The following is a 14269-nucleotide window of genomic DNA, read 5'->3' on the forward strand; positions in this document are numbered from 1 at the left end:
GGCAGGGAGGGCAGAGAATGTTGGACACAGAATCAAGAAGTCCGAAGGCCCAATCCTGCCTCAGACACTAACCCGATAACCCTCGGCACCTCAGTTTCTGCGTGTGTAAAATTGGGAGAAGGAGAATACCTACCTCACAGAGTTGGAGTGAGAAGCAAATAAAATAAAGTGTGCAAAACACTTTGGAAACCCTAAAGGGCTAGTATAAGAGAGTGCATCCTAGGCACGGCACGAGCAAAGTCAAGGAGGCTGAAAAACATAAGACATGTCAAAGGAACAGCAAATAAACTGTGCTTTTTGGAAAAACAGAGCTTGGGTCATGTGAAAGAGCAAAACCTCACCAGGCTGGAACACTGGCCAAGCAAACTTCGTGTCTGTTTCTGTCCTCAGCTTTTTTTTAAGCTATTTATGCTCCTTTCCTTTTCTCTGCTGATCCTGACAAGGGAACGGAGGCCACTGCTAAATCTTTATAACACCCTGTGGAGTAGAATGGAACTTGGATGGCAGCTTGCTCCTTCTGGGTGATGGATGACTAGAGAAACAACAACAACAACAACAACGACCTCTGCTGTGCTTCCTGGGCCTGGCTGAGTTCTGAGGTCCCTCTGAGTGTTCAGATTCTAAGAACCAATCATTAAGCTGTAACATCTCTGAGACCTTCTCCCTGCCTGACCCCATGAACTTCCTTTGGACACATACCAGCAACTCCCAAAGTCACAGATTTGTCTGTTTGTTTTCCAGACTCTATTATTCTCAAGGGTCCAGGGAAAGGAGGGAAGGATTTGGCTAGGCAACCCTAGGCAACCCTGGGAAATCAGCTGCATTTTTTCTCACAAAAAAAAATGAAACTAGGGTGGGCAAAATTAGGAGCCGACTAGGGTGCAGTATTTGGGAAAGAAGGAGCAACATGAGGATGACTTTTTAATATGCCTTTTTTTATAAATACATCTTTTTTAAGCCAGAAAGGCCCCTTCCCATGGTACTCATTCTATGATAAGTGAAGGCCTGAAGGGCTTAGATAAGCACACATGGTTTTACCCTGGCCACCCTTTCAACCAAAGGCCTACACCAATTCCTTCTTCTTGATGGAGAACGAACTCTGCTGAATGACCTTTCGGATCACAGAGTCAGAAGAAGAAGGGATCTCCAAGATGACCTAGTGTAGTCCCTTTATTTTAGAGATGGGAAAACAGGTTGTCCAGCTAAGTGATTTGCCCAAGGTAGTACATAGCAACATTAGTCTGTGAACCAGGTCCTCCTGATCCCAAAGCCGGCACTCTGTCCATGGTGCCAAGAACACAACCATTTTTATATGGTTGAAACCAGGTTTTATATCTACTTTCAAAACATTAAATACAACTGGGGGCAAATAATCGGTTTCTAATAGTTCTCTCTCTCACCCTGGCCTTCCAGAGGGCTCCACACCTTCAGAGGCCTTGAAAAACCTCAATAGGTAAAAGGTACTGGCCTGCGTTTCTGTAGCGTAAGCGAGGTGCTACGTATTTTTCCTGCTTTCCTGGATTATACACGGCCCCAAGAAGAACCATCACAAGGGATCTCAGAGCCCATGTTTTTGTTAATGAGTTCAGAACTAGTTCACCATGCTCATTTTACAGATGAAGATACTGAGACTCTATAAAATTAAGGGAATTTACTTCAAGTAGAATAGTAGGGATTTCATTACTTACCATCTTGGAGAGGAGGGCCATTAGGGAGTGAGGGGATTTGGATTGTAAAATGCCAGAAAACAAATGTTAAAACTGTTTCTACACATAACTAGAGGGGGAAGGAAATAAAAGTGAGGGTTTAAACACAGATCCTCTTTCTACTGTAATTCACCGCCTCCTTGGGCAAGTCTCTTAGTTTCTCTCAGCCCTCATTTCCCCATCCAGTGAGGAAATTGGACTAGATTACCTATAAGATCTCCTAAGCTCTAGATCTGTAACTCTGGATAAATGAGGAAACCAGTGTCCCAAGAGGTGATAAGTTAAATACCAAGTTAGGATCAAAGCTGGAAATGGAACCTACTTCTGCTGACACCTGACACATAATGCCTACCTTTCACGGTGCTTGACATTCCTCCTTTTGAGCTTCATCAGTGTGCTTAGCCCTATGGTTTCACCACTTTTAATGGTTACTAAGTAAGCACAAATGTGTCTAGTTCATTGTCTCTAGCTGGTCCCGGTCCATACTAGACTATGCTTCATATCCTATCCAACTAACCTTTGAGGCCATTTTGCCATCTGTCCTTTTCACCTCCCTTGCCCACTCTTGTTTTCCTCTTCTTGCCCCAACCACAGTAATCAAGTCAATAATGCTATTGCTTTTGGAAAGTGTCTGTTGACTGACTGCCCTATGTATCAGTGGAATAATCCTATTACTCCCCAATCCAGACCTCCCTTTCCTGGCCACAACTCCACCATATTTTTGCCTTCCTTATTAAAATCTAAGTTCCTTGAAAGGAGGGATGTTCAGTATATTTGGAAACCCAGTTTTTAGCATAGTTCCTGATCCATAGAAAATTCTTGAATTGTTTTCATTCATTAAGGAAGAGATTTTTAACTTTTACATATCTTGGACCCCTTTGGCAATCTCATAAGGCCTACAGACTCCATCCTCAGAACAGGGTATCTAACTGCAAAATATAAAATGCACAGGATAACAAGAAAAAATTGAAATTGAGTTATAAAAGAAATTAAATTCATAGATCCCAGGTTAAAACTCCCTGCTTTAGAGTCTCAGAAGAAGATTCCCATAAGAGGTAAAGCACCCTAAGCTGTAATTAGCTAATACTTTACTTAGTGGTAATGGACAATTATTGAGAGCAAGACCCTCCCGGAAAGTGATCCAGAGTCTAAGTTGGGCTTCTGCAGGCAGGCAGGAAATAGGAGAAATTCACTGAAAATGGATATAGAAGAAGCCAAAGACAGGCTTCAAAATTTTCCACCATCCCAAATGAGATTAAACTTGGAAACAGCACAACATTAGGGCAATGTTCATCCTCCTGCAGGAGAAAAGGAGACATGAGGAATGGGCAAGAAAGCCCATCCTGGCTTAATTAAAAATGGTACATGAGGTAAAGGCACTACTCTCTGGATTAATAGCCTTATGAGCTGACATTTCCCTTTGGGTTGTTACTGACCTGACGCCATGATTGCTAATGGAAGGCATTCGTCACAATGTGTGGAGGAGTTCAACATGGGCCATGACTCCGAGTACTTGGAAACCGGGAACAACCTTCCTAGGAGCTGTATCTAGGGACCATGGGGGCAAGAGATTGTATAGGGTCAGTTGGAAAATGAAGCTCAGCTCAGCTGCCATAAGGAGCTTCAGCCTAGAGCACAGAGGCCAAGACTTTTCCAGAAACATAAAAATCCTCTGTCAAGATCACTTACATGGACACACACACATACACACACATATGAGAGAAAAAGGCATAACACGCTTCTCAATGCTGTTTTTCTACTGGTCCCAAAATCCCTGTCTGCCACCAGAGGGGGCCAAGAGGATTCTGAGAATTCTACGTAATGCTATTACCCAAAAAAGGGAAGCTAGCCTAAGGTGTGAATAAATCCATCATGTCCAAAGACTTTAGTTACTAACATCTCCACAAGCCTTGGTTGTACAGTAATGTGAGGGGAGTGCTACAAAATCAACTTTTAAAAAAACTCTGTGTTCTGCCTGTGCAATTATGCTTTCAAGTGTTCAGTGTGGGGTAAAGAGAAAGAGAAAGAGAGAGAGAGAGAGAGAGAGAGAGAGAGAGAGAGAGAGAGAGAGAGAGAGAGAGAGAGAAAGAAAGAAAGAAAGAAAGAAAGAAAGAAAGAAAGAAAGAAAGAAAGAAAGAAAGAAAGAAAGAAAGAAAGAAAGAAAGAAAGAAAGAAAGAAAGAAAGAAAGAAAGAAAGAAGAGAGAGAAAGAAAGAGAGAGAGAGAGAGAGAAAGAAAGAAAGAAAGAAAGAAAGAAAGAAAGAAAGAAAGAAAGAAAGAAAGAAAGAAAGAAAGAAAGAAAGAAAGAAAGAAAGAAAGAAAGAAAGAAAGAAAGAAAGAAAGAAAGAAAGAAAGAAAGAAAGAAAGAAAGAAAGAAAGAAAGAAAGAAAGAAAGAAAGAAAGAAAGAAAGAAAGAAAGAAAGAAAGAAAGAAAGAAAGAAAGAAAGAAAGAAAGAAAGTAAGGAAGAAAGAAAGAAAGAAAGGAAGAAAGGAAGAAAGAAAGAAAGAAAGGAAGAAAGGAAGAAAGAAAGAAAGAAAGAAAGAAAGAAAGAAAGAAAGAAAGAAAGAAAGAAAGAAAGAAAGAAAGAAAGAAAGAAAGAAAGAAAGAAAGAAAGAAAGAAAGAAAGAAAGAAAGAAAGAAAGAAAGAAAGAAAGAGAGAGAGAGAGAGAGAGAGAGAGAGAGAGAGAGGAGGGATGGAGGGAGGGAGGGAGAAAGGGAGAGAGGAAGGGAGGAAGGAAGAAAGGAAGAAAGAAAGAGCAAGCCTGAGTCACAATCAGGATCCTGTTGTAAGACTCTGCAAGCACCTCCCTTCATTCAGTTACACACTCCCTTAATTCCCAGCTGCTGGGAACCTTGCCTTTTGAGTGCTGTTTCCTCTCCTCCAAGAGAAATGTGGTAGAGCAAAACGGACCGTTCCCACCTCTGCCACAGGAGCAGAGTTTTTGAATTGAAAGAAATCTTAATAAGTCATCTAACCCAATTCCTTCTTTTTGCATATGGGAAACTGAGGCCCAAGGAGGTGAATTCACTCATCTAAGGTTGCACAACTCATGAGTGGTTGAGTCAGAATTCAAACCCAAGACTTCCTATCCAGCCCTCTTTCTGCCACAACTTGCTGTTACAATTAACGGAAGTCTCATTTTCTCTTCTGTGCTACTCATTCTCTGGTGACATGATACTGGTCCAACTTCTCTCCCTAGGAGGACAATAACTAAATTATACTCTACGTTTGCATGAGAGTTTTCAGATTTATGTTTCCCCCTTTTGTTTTCCTGTTCCACCTTCATGGCCCTTTGCCCTTCAAATTCATCAAAATGTAAATTGTTCCACAAGTCCAAAGGTATGCAAGCATGGAGAGATTGATGTTGATGCCCTGGGTTCTCCAGTATTCCTGGAGATACATGGATGGCAGCTGCTTTGAAAGTCAATTTCCTCTTTCTAATATAGTCAAGGACACACAATTCCTTTTTAATAACTTGTGATTTACCAGTTTGACTAGATTCTACTTGTCAGCATGGAATCGGCCTTATCTAGAGTTTCCTCTCAGATGGTCTCAGTGTTCTTCTTTTTATTAGCACTCCAGAGCTTCCGGAGAAATGAGAATAAGGAATATATGCCAACTCTTTCCAGGATCCCTTGCTGTGGACACACTTAAAAAGTGCCAGCAGCTTCCAATCTCCATTCCAGAGAGGCACAAACTCAGGGAATGAAACTAAATGTAAGATCTTCTCCAGATAGTTTCCTCCCCACAGAACCTAAATGTCTAGCATCCAATTCCAGAAAACTTCATGACAGTTACAGAAAGTTAGATCTCAAATTGGGCATCTGTTGGCCTCTGGGGCCATTGCCTTCATTATCTAAATAGGCCAGCAGATGCTGCCAGGATTGGCAGAAGGCAGTATGTCCTGGGAAGAGGCAAAGCATAGAGTTGGGAGATAATCCAGAACGTAGTGATGAGATATCCAAAAGGAATGAAAGGTAGGAAAATGGGGAATACATAAGGTAACTGGAGAATTTTTTCACCTTCAACATTTCTATTAATAGCCATAAAAGCACTGAGTTTGTGGTCAAAATGCCCCTGGTTTGATTCTGGACTCTTATCATTACCTATATAATATGGACCTCTGTAAAAGGAGAAGTAGATCCTAGCTCTATAACTAATCAGCTGTATGAGCATGAAGTTTCTTCAGTTACTTTGTGTACTGCTTATAAAATACCCATATTTTCATCTTGGAAAAAAAAAACACTCACTTGATCCTTCCATCCCTTCTAATTATCATCCCATATCTCTTCTGCCCTTTTGTAGCTAAACTCATCAAAGAGGTGCCTCGATTCACTCTCCCTCTTTCTAAACCCCTTATAATCTGGCTTCTGGCCCTACTGCCCCACTCCTTCCAAAGTTACCAATGATCTCAGTTACCAAATCCAATGATCTTTTCTCAGTCCTCATTCTTGTTGACCTCTCTGCATCCTTTCACACTATTGACCACTCTCCCTTCCTTGTTACTCTTTTCTCTTGATTTTTGGGACACTACTCTCTCCTGGCTCTCCACCTACCTCTCTGACCATTTCTTTTCTGTCTCCTTTGCTGGATTCTCCTCCAGATCACACCCTCTACCCATAGATGGACAGAAAGTATCGTGGTACATCTCACTTGGTGACACACAAACATTTCCATCTTTACTCGAGGTTTCCAGAGTTTGGTTCTGTAACTCTATCTCACATGTGATCAAATTCATTATTCAGGCTTATCTGGGCTCTCATTTTCCCCCAGTATATAAGCAAGGGAAGTTAAGAGGGGCTAGAAAGAACACAAATGAATCTGGGAAGGGGTACCATAGTTGGGGCTTTTCTCATGGGATGATATCCCCCAGGAAGACTGGTTGTTCAGCTTAGCTATCCACTAGGACAGTGCTCCCTTTGAGCAGCTACTTCAGACACTCAAAATCCCAAGAGGGATAATTTCCCGACTGGTCACTAGTTGTACCAGTTATTCTCTAGCCCTGGATTATAGGTCACATTTTATCATAGATGCATAGTATTTCATACACCATCACCCCCATTTAAATAAACTAATGGTTTCTTATTACCTCCAGGATCAAATCAAAAATGCTCTGTTTATTATTGAAATCGCTTCACATCTTGGCCCTTTCCTACCCTAATACTCTTCTTATACTTTAATGCCCTCTACAAACTCTGTGGTCCATTGATCTTGGCCCTCCTGCTATTATTCCATTCTAACATAAGACCTACCATCTCCCTATTCTATCCCTTTTCATTGGCCATCCCCTATGCCTGGAATGCTCTCCCTCCTGAGATGTCCCACCAGAATTGTATGATACCCAAATGTCAGGAAGATGATGACAATTATTTGGGTTTTTCTAATCCAGAATCTTCTCAAATGGCCTTTCAAATGCAAGAATGGACTCAGCCTCCCTATCTCCTGACTCATTTCAGAGGGAGTAATTATTCCTATGCAGAAATCACTAACTGGGTGTCAACATAGTTCTGGTGTCTACACTTTCATAATGAACTTGGGGACAGAGACATCTGGAGACATCCACTAGTTCAAGATCCTCCACCTAAATGTCTCTACCTCCTGACTTCTGAGTTTTCCTTCAAGTTTCATCTCAAATCCCACCATCTTCAGGAAAACCTTCCTACTTTCCTTGCCCCACCTGTCTCATACACACACACACACACACACACACACACACACACACACACACACACCCATACACACACCTTAGTGCCTTCCTTAGGAGATTGCCTACCATTTCTACTATGTACATAGTTTCCAAATAGTTTCCCCCATTAGAAGGGGAGCTCTTCTGGGGCAGAGATCATGTTCCTGCCTTTATTTTTAGCCCCAGCACTTGGCACAGTGCCTGACTAATGCATTTAAATGCTAATTGATTGACTGATCTTAAAAACTAGCAAAAAAGAATGGATGCCTCCAAGAATCTCATTTCCATGAATGTAAATATTCAAATTAATGCCCTTCCAAAGGTTTGTCAAGATCTATGTATATGTCGAGGGGGATTCATGCTGACAAAAAGAAATGAAGCAGAGAAAAATTCTGTTTGTGCATGGAAATAATCATAATGGAAATCTCTAAGCTTTGAGGTTGTTATCTTGAAGTAATTAGCATGCAGCATTTTGCCCACTATGTTTAATCAGAAACTATTTCAGGTAAATGAAAAAGGAGAAGGTAAACCTGCATTTAAATCTATATTAATCTTCTAGAGTGGAAAAAAACTAGCAATTTTAGTTCCACCTGATAAATTGAATGGTTGACTGTTAAAGGTTCTCATTACCCATTGGAAAGAAATCCCAGAAATGATTCCAGCAGGCAGGAAGCAGCTGTTCTTCTTATTAGTCTTTCCAGAGTCCAAACCAAGCTTGTCAGCCCCTTCTTGTTACAAATCTTTTCTCTCGTGTTCAAATTAAACTATCTGGCTAACTTTTCCAAAGGCATTGGTGGGGAGGGGAATCTATTTCCTCTCTTCTAGGCTTAGAGATTTATCTGACCCTCCCTACTTCTGAGGAAAGTTAGATCATGACTATAATGAAGTACCATGGAAAAAAGACTTGGATTTCCAGGAAGGAGAAATGGGTTCCAATTTGCCCTCTGCCACTTACTAGCTATGGGATCTGAGCTCAATCAATCAGTAGATGAATCAACAAGCATTTATTAAACAAATGCTCTATGGTTAAGTTAGGTAACACTTGGAGTCAAGACTATCTGAGTTTGAATCCTGTCTCAGATAATTTACTCATTCTGTGATCCTAGGCAAATCACTTTATCTTTGTCAGTCTCAGTTTCCTTATCTGTAAAATGGGGATAATGATAGAATCAGCTTCCCAGGATTATACGACTCATAAAAAAAAAACTATATAAAGTACTCTGCCAACCTTAAACCATTATATAAATTCTTCTGGAGATACAAAGACAAAAAATATATCTTTCATGCCTTCAATGAGCTTCCATTCCACTTGAGAAAGACAACATGGTCACAGATAAGTAAAATGGGCTTTTTACAATAAAACAAAAGGCTTGTGAGGGTGAAGGTTATTATTTAAAATAAATCAGTTGTTTTTCAATCATGTCTGAATCTCGACCTCATTTGGAGGTTTCTTGGCAAGGATATTGGAAATCTTTGCCATTTTCTTCTCCAACTCATTTTAGAGATAAGGAAATTGAAGTAAATGGAGTTATGACATGTCTAAGGTCATAAAGTTAGTGGCTAAATCCAGATTTGAACTCAGGAAGATGAGTTTTGTTGACTCCAAGTCAGGCACTCTATCCACTACCACTTAGTAGTTATGGTAGCCTTCCTTACTTGAACAAGATTAGTCATCAAAGTTCTCTTTTTAAAATCATTCCTCCTCTTTGAATCTCTATTTCCCCATCTGCAAAGTGGAGATTATAATATTCCTAATACCCATATCCTAGGGTTGTCGTGATAGATAATGTCAACAAATAACTCGGCAATCATAAAACGCTAGGTAAATGCCAGCAATAGTGGAAAGAACCCTGGATTTGGAGTGAAACCTTGAGCTGGAACTCCCAATGTAGTCCTTGTTCCTTCTCTGTTTCTAAGTAAGTCATTTCCTCTCTCTGGGTCTTGGTTTGGTTTTCTTTATAGAATGAGGGTTAAACTAAGAGATCTTAAAGATCCTTTCTAGTTCTAAATCCTGATTCCTACTTTTCCCACCTCTTCCTGCTTCCCACCAATATCTCCCCAACCTCTTGTGCCACTTCATTGGGTAATGGATGCTTCCTCTGCTTGTCTCCAAGCTCATTATTAAAGTGCAGATGTGGAAGCACGTTGACACCCAGCAGGTGATTTCTGCAGAGGAGTAATTACTCCTTTTGAACTGGAATCAGGTGATAAGGAAACTGAGCCCTGAAACTGAGCTTCTGAAAGGCCACCTGAAAAGCTAGGTTTTGAAAAATCCATATCAGTGTCATGGTCTCCATGACATTTGGGTATCATAAAGCTCCCATCAGGATTCTAAAATGTATACCAAAGAGGGCAGCTATGTGGCTCAGTGGATTGAGAGCCAGGCCCAGATATGGGAGGTCCTGGGTTCAAATCTGGCCTCAGACACTTCCTAGCTGTGTGACCCTGGGAAAGTCACTTGACCCCCATTGCCTAGCCCTTACCACTCTTCTGCCTTATACCCAGTATTGATTCTAAGATGAAAGATAATGGTTTAAAAAAGAACATAAAATAAAACGTATCCCAAACAGTTCATCTCTATTGTTATCGTTGGCTTCAACTTGACATAACTCATGAGGAAGTCCACCTAGCCTCAGACTCCACCTCTGACATTTACCATCCTTCTTCTATGACCTTGGGTGTCATTTGACTTTCCTTACCCTCATCCCTCACCTTCTCCATCTACCAAATGTTGAGGATTGGACTAGAGGGCCTCTGAGTTAACTCCCAACGCCATACCTATGATCCTAAGTGATTGAGTAATTCTGAATTTGTCATCTTTCAGTAAAACCATAAAATGTTAGGGTAGGAAAGGGCAATCGAGGTCATCCTATCCAACCTTCCCTTCTCCCAGTACTAAAATTATCTCTATACCATCCTTGACAGATTCAATCAGGCTCTGCCAGTGAATGGGAATAAGCAGGCTATCCCACTGTTGGACAGCTCTCATTGTTAGAGAGTTCTTTATACTGAGCCAAAAGCAGCCTCCCAGGAACTTCCACCTCTCAGCCCTTTGCCCTTTGGAGAAACACAGAGCTCCGTCTACCATGTGACAGCCCATCAGATATTTGAAAATAGCTATCTAGACCCCCACCACCACCTCCACTGGCAAATCTTTAAAAATATTCAGGCTTTTCCTTTTTCCTTCCCACACATCCTTTCCTGACCCGTTTCCCATCCATAAACTTACTGTTCATGTGAAAAATGAAAGAGATCAGAGGCCAAGTACACTTTGGCTGTACTCAGTTATCCCTTATCTTTCCTTGCTCATAAAAACTGGCAGGGGAGATTAGTCCTTGACATTTTCACAGAATAAAATACTTCGTGCTGGGGTAAGAACTGAATCCTGATTGGTTCTTTGAACCATAACCAAAAGAATTGCTGGGCTTCCATCCCAGAAATAAGTCAGTCCTTGAGGACAATGATCATTCCAGGGGCAAATGGTATAGGGATGGCTACACTGGAAGGGTAAGGTTAGAGGGTAAATCAGAAACATCGAAACTAGGCCAGGTCAAAAGAGACTTGGTGGAGGTCTCATACCATGAGCATAGCTTGCTGATAAGCTCTCTAAATTACAACTGGGAAATGAGAACATCTACTTGGTCAATTGGGTCAAAGATGCTTCAGATAATGTGTGTTAGTACTGCTTGAATATTCATAAGAAGCTCAGAGAGAAGAGGATGACACAAGAATCATATATTTAAAGCTGAAGGACCCTCAGAGGCCATCTAGTCCAACCACTTCATTTTACAGGTAAGGAAACTGAGGCAAAGGAAAGTGAAGTGACTTTTCCAAAGGTATGCCAGAAGTAAATAACAGAACCAGAATTAAAACCCAAGATCTCTGATGGCAAACCAAGATTTCTTTTCTGTAGCACTGTGTAATCAGTAATGTCAAATGCTTGAAAGGAAGTTGAGGGGAATCATTCACTCATTCCACAACATATATTCATGATTTTTTTAAATCTGGAGATAGCTAAGGACACAAATCCAGTAGCTAAGTAATAAGGACGGTGTCACATGGTTGCAAGAAGAGAATGAATAGAAAGAACATGGACCAATGGTTATAAATTGTTCTTCTAGGAAGTTTTTATTCAGAATTATTCATAGACTCAATCTTCAAGCTGAAGGATTCTTGGATATCATCTAAAGTGGTTCTTGAACTGGGGTCCATTATAGACTTAGTTTTTAAAAATATTTTTATATAATTGACTTCCCTTGTAATCCTATGAATTTGATATACTTAAAGACATTATTCTGATTAGGGGTCCATACATTTCACAAGATTCCCAGAGGCATCCATGGCACACCAACCCCTCATCTTACAATTAAGGAAACCGAGGCCCAGGAATATGAAGTGCCCTACTTGAGGTCACACCAGTTAGGGGTAGAGGCAGGACTAGGAATGGGTTCAAGGCGACTGTTCAGAGACCAGCTGTTAAATTTTCAGTGTGAACATTTATACTTGGAAATCAGCAAACACTACAAATCAGGACTTGATCAATCGGATATCTTGATGGTCCAGACTTAAGAAGGTGATTGCCAAAATGTTGTTAATACAGATTAAACTTGTGTTGTACACATTTTTGGAGAGCCGGTTGTTCAACATTTACTAGCACACCTCTATATTATGGTCTAGAGAGTTGCCTCTATTCTTGCCACTGCATCAGGGCTGTGAAAGGAAGGGAGGAGGGGAGAAGGAAAGGAAGGGGGAGAAGGAAAGGCCTATGTTCCAGGTACTGTGCTAAGTGCTTTACAAATATCTCATTTGAGTATTTAATATAGTGAAGAAAGTGATGTGGAGAATGGGAAACCAGCATTTCAGCTGAGCGCTTGAGAGTCCTTGAGTTAGCATTGTATGGGACAGTAATTATATAGACTTAATGGGGAATGACTAATGAGGGCCTAGTCCTTAGCACCCACTCAGATTTCACAGAACATGTGTAGATATTCCCTGCCTCGTTCTAGTCTAATACATGAACCTTTGGGGAGCCTCTTTCCAGCCATGTGTGACTGAAGAGCTGCGGCACTGGAAGGTCTGATGATTCAGAAGAGTTTGCTCCAGAACTGAATGTGAGGACTGCTCTGAGCTGAATAAAAATGGAATTGACAAGTGATGGGTTCCAGCCCCTCAGACGTCCACTTGTAGAGACTTAGACCAAGGAACTAGTGGGGATTCCTTCCTCGAGAGGTCAGACCCGACAGTTGATAAGATCCCCCTTCCAGCTCACAAATTCTAGGATTCTGTGAACTATACTACATGTGAATCCAATCTTACCCCCCAAAATAGATTTACATACATGTGGGGATCTTTCCATAAAACCTAAATGTCCATGAGAATTCTGGTCCCTCGTGGTTACCTTTTAATAGAATCCTGAGTTGGAGAATAAAACCACCCTCTGGAGACCCAGCCTGTCAATGCCAAAGGTAGAAAAAATAATAGTGTGACTCAGTTAAGTATCAGAAAATTCATTGATTGGTACATTAAAAAGAAAGATGTTAAGAATGGTCTAGATAAACTCTAATATGAGAGAGACTAGGCTGGGGTCCTTTAACCTGGGTCCCATCATTTTACAACCGTCACCACCTCTAATTTAGCATATATTCCAGTTTGAATGAGCAATGTATAAAAGATGATGATCTATTATAGTCTCATGCCATTTATCTGAATCAAACATTTCCTGAGTTCTTCTGGTCACTTTTAAAAAGAGAGTTCCTGCAGGCGACAGGGTGACCAAAAAAAATGGGATATACTATTGTAGATGAATAGTTTCATGACACCACTGCATTTGAGGACTTTCCTTCTAGTCTTTCCCTGTTAAAAAAAATTCCCTCTCCTCAAACCAGATCATCCACTTTCTTCCTCTCTGACACTTCACAGAATCCTGCCCCATTCTATCTTTCAGGTTAATCCTAATATGTGAGCCTAAAAACCTCTTTCTGTAGGGAATATCAACAAACTCTCTGATCCTACACTGCAATATCATCCTCCGTTTACATCTCCATTTTCACATACCTCTACCCTGCCCCCTTTCTCCTGACTCCAGGAAACAAACCCATCATCACTCCTATGAACTCCTCCTTCACTCTGAACCCCTTACATTGTGCTTGTCATATTCTACCTGATATTCAGTACAGATCTCGTCTTTCCTACTAAAGGAAAGGGGCCGAATTTTACTTACCTTTGATTCCCCTATGATACCTGGCAAAGAATCAAGCATGTAGTAAGTTCTCGATCAGTGTTTGTCAAGTGACCAGGAAATACAGCTTCTCTGTCTGTCTGTCTGTCTGTCTGTTTCTCTTTCTCTGTCTCTCTGTCTCTGTCTCTGTCTCTGTCTCTGTCTCCCTCTCTGTCTCCCTCTCTTTCTCTCTTCCTGACCTTTCCCTTACACTCTGCTCTCCCTCTCTGTCCTCCCTCTCTCCAGCCTGCAGCAGAATGACCTCTCAGACAAGAGTAGGATCTCATGCATAGCCCATGTGACGCAAATGAGGTTAAAGATGAGGCCTTTTAGTGCCTGGGGAATACAGAGAATGGTGCAGCACATAGCTGGAGACGAAATTAAGGAGCCACAAATATCCCAAAACTACAAGAGTCAAACTGCCTTTCTCCTGTAAGAATTTAGTGCTGTACATTAAAGTACTGCCTAAGCAAATGGATGTTCAGACAAGATGAGAACCTGCTCTGAACGGGAAGCTGTCTCCTTCTTTAAAGAAGTCGGAGTATTTCTCTTTTAAATTAAGAGTCTGTTGAATATTAAGAAAACTTCACAAATAGAGACTAAGCCAAAAAACAAGCGGTTTTAATGGTGAGTCTAATCTGAAGTAATCTTGTAAAATT

General features: G+C 41.0%; 1 protein-coding gene across 3 annotated transcripts in view; it reads right to left on the bottom strand.

The window, feature by feature from the left end:
• The window catches only part of SSUH2 (ssu-2 homolog), a 157719-nt gene extending 143843 nt beyond the window's left edge, over positions 1 to 13876 (bottom strand). For all 3 annotated transcript variants that reach the window (XM_007500146.2, XM_007500145.2, XM_056804574.1), the window contains exon 1: positions 13614 to 13876. The gene's annotated coding sequence lies outside the window, so the exon portion shown is untranslated. The remainder of the gene's footprint in view (positions 1 to 13613) is intronic.
• Between the last annotated feature and the right edge of the window lie 393 nt (positions 13877 to 14269).

Source organism: Monodelphis domestica, chromosome 7, assembly GCF_027887165.1.
Source record: "Monodelphis domestica isolate mMonDom1 chromosome 7, mMonDom1.pri, whole genome shotgun sequence".
NCBI lineage: Eukaryota > Metazoa > Chordata > Mammalia > Didelphimorphia > Didelphidae > Monodelphis > Monodelphis domestica.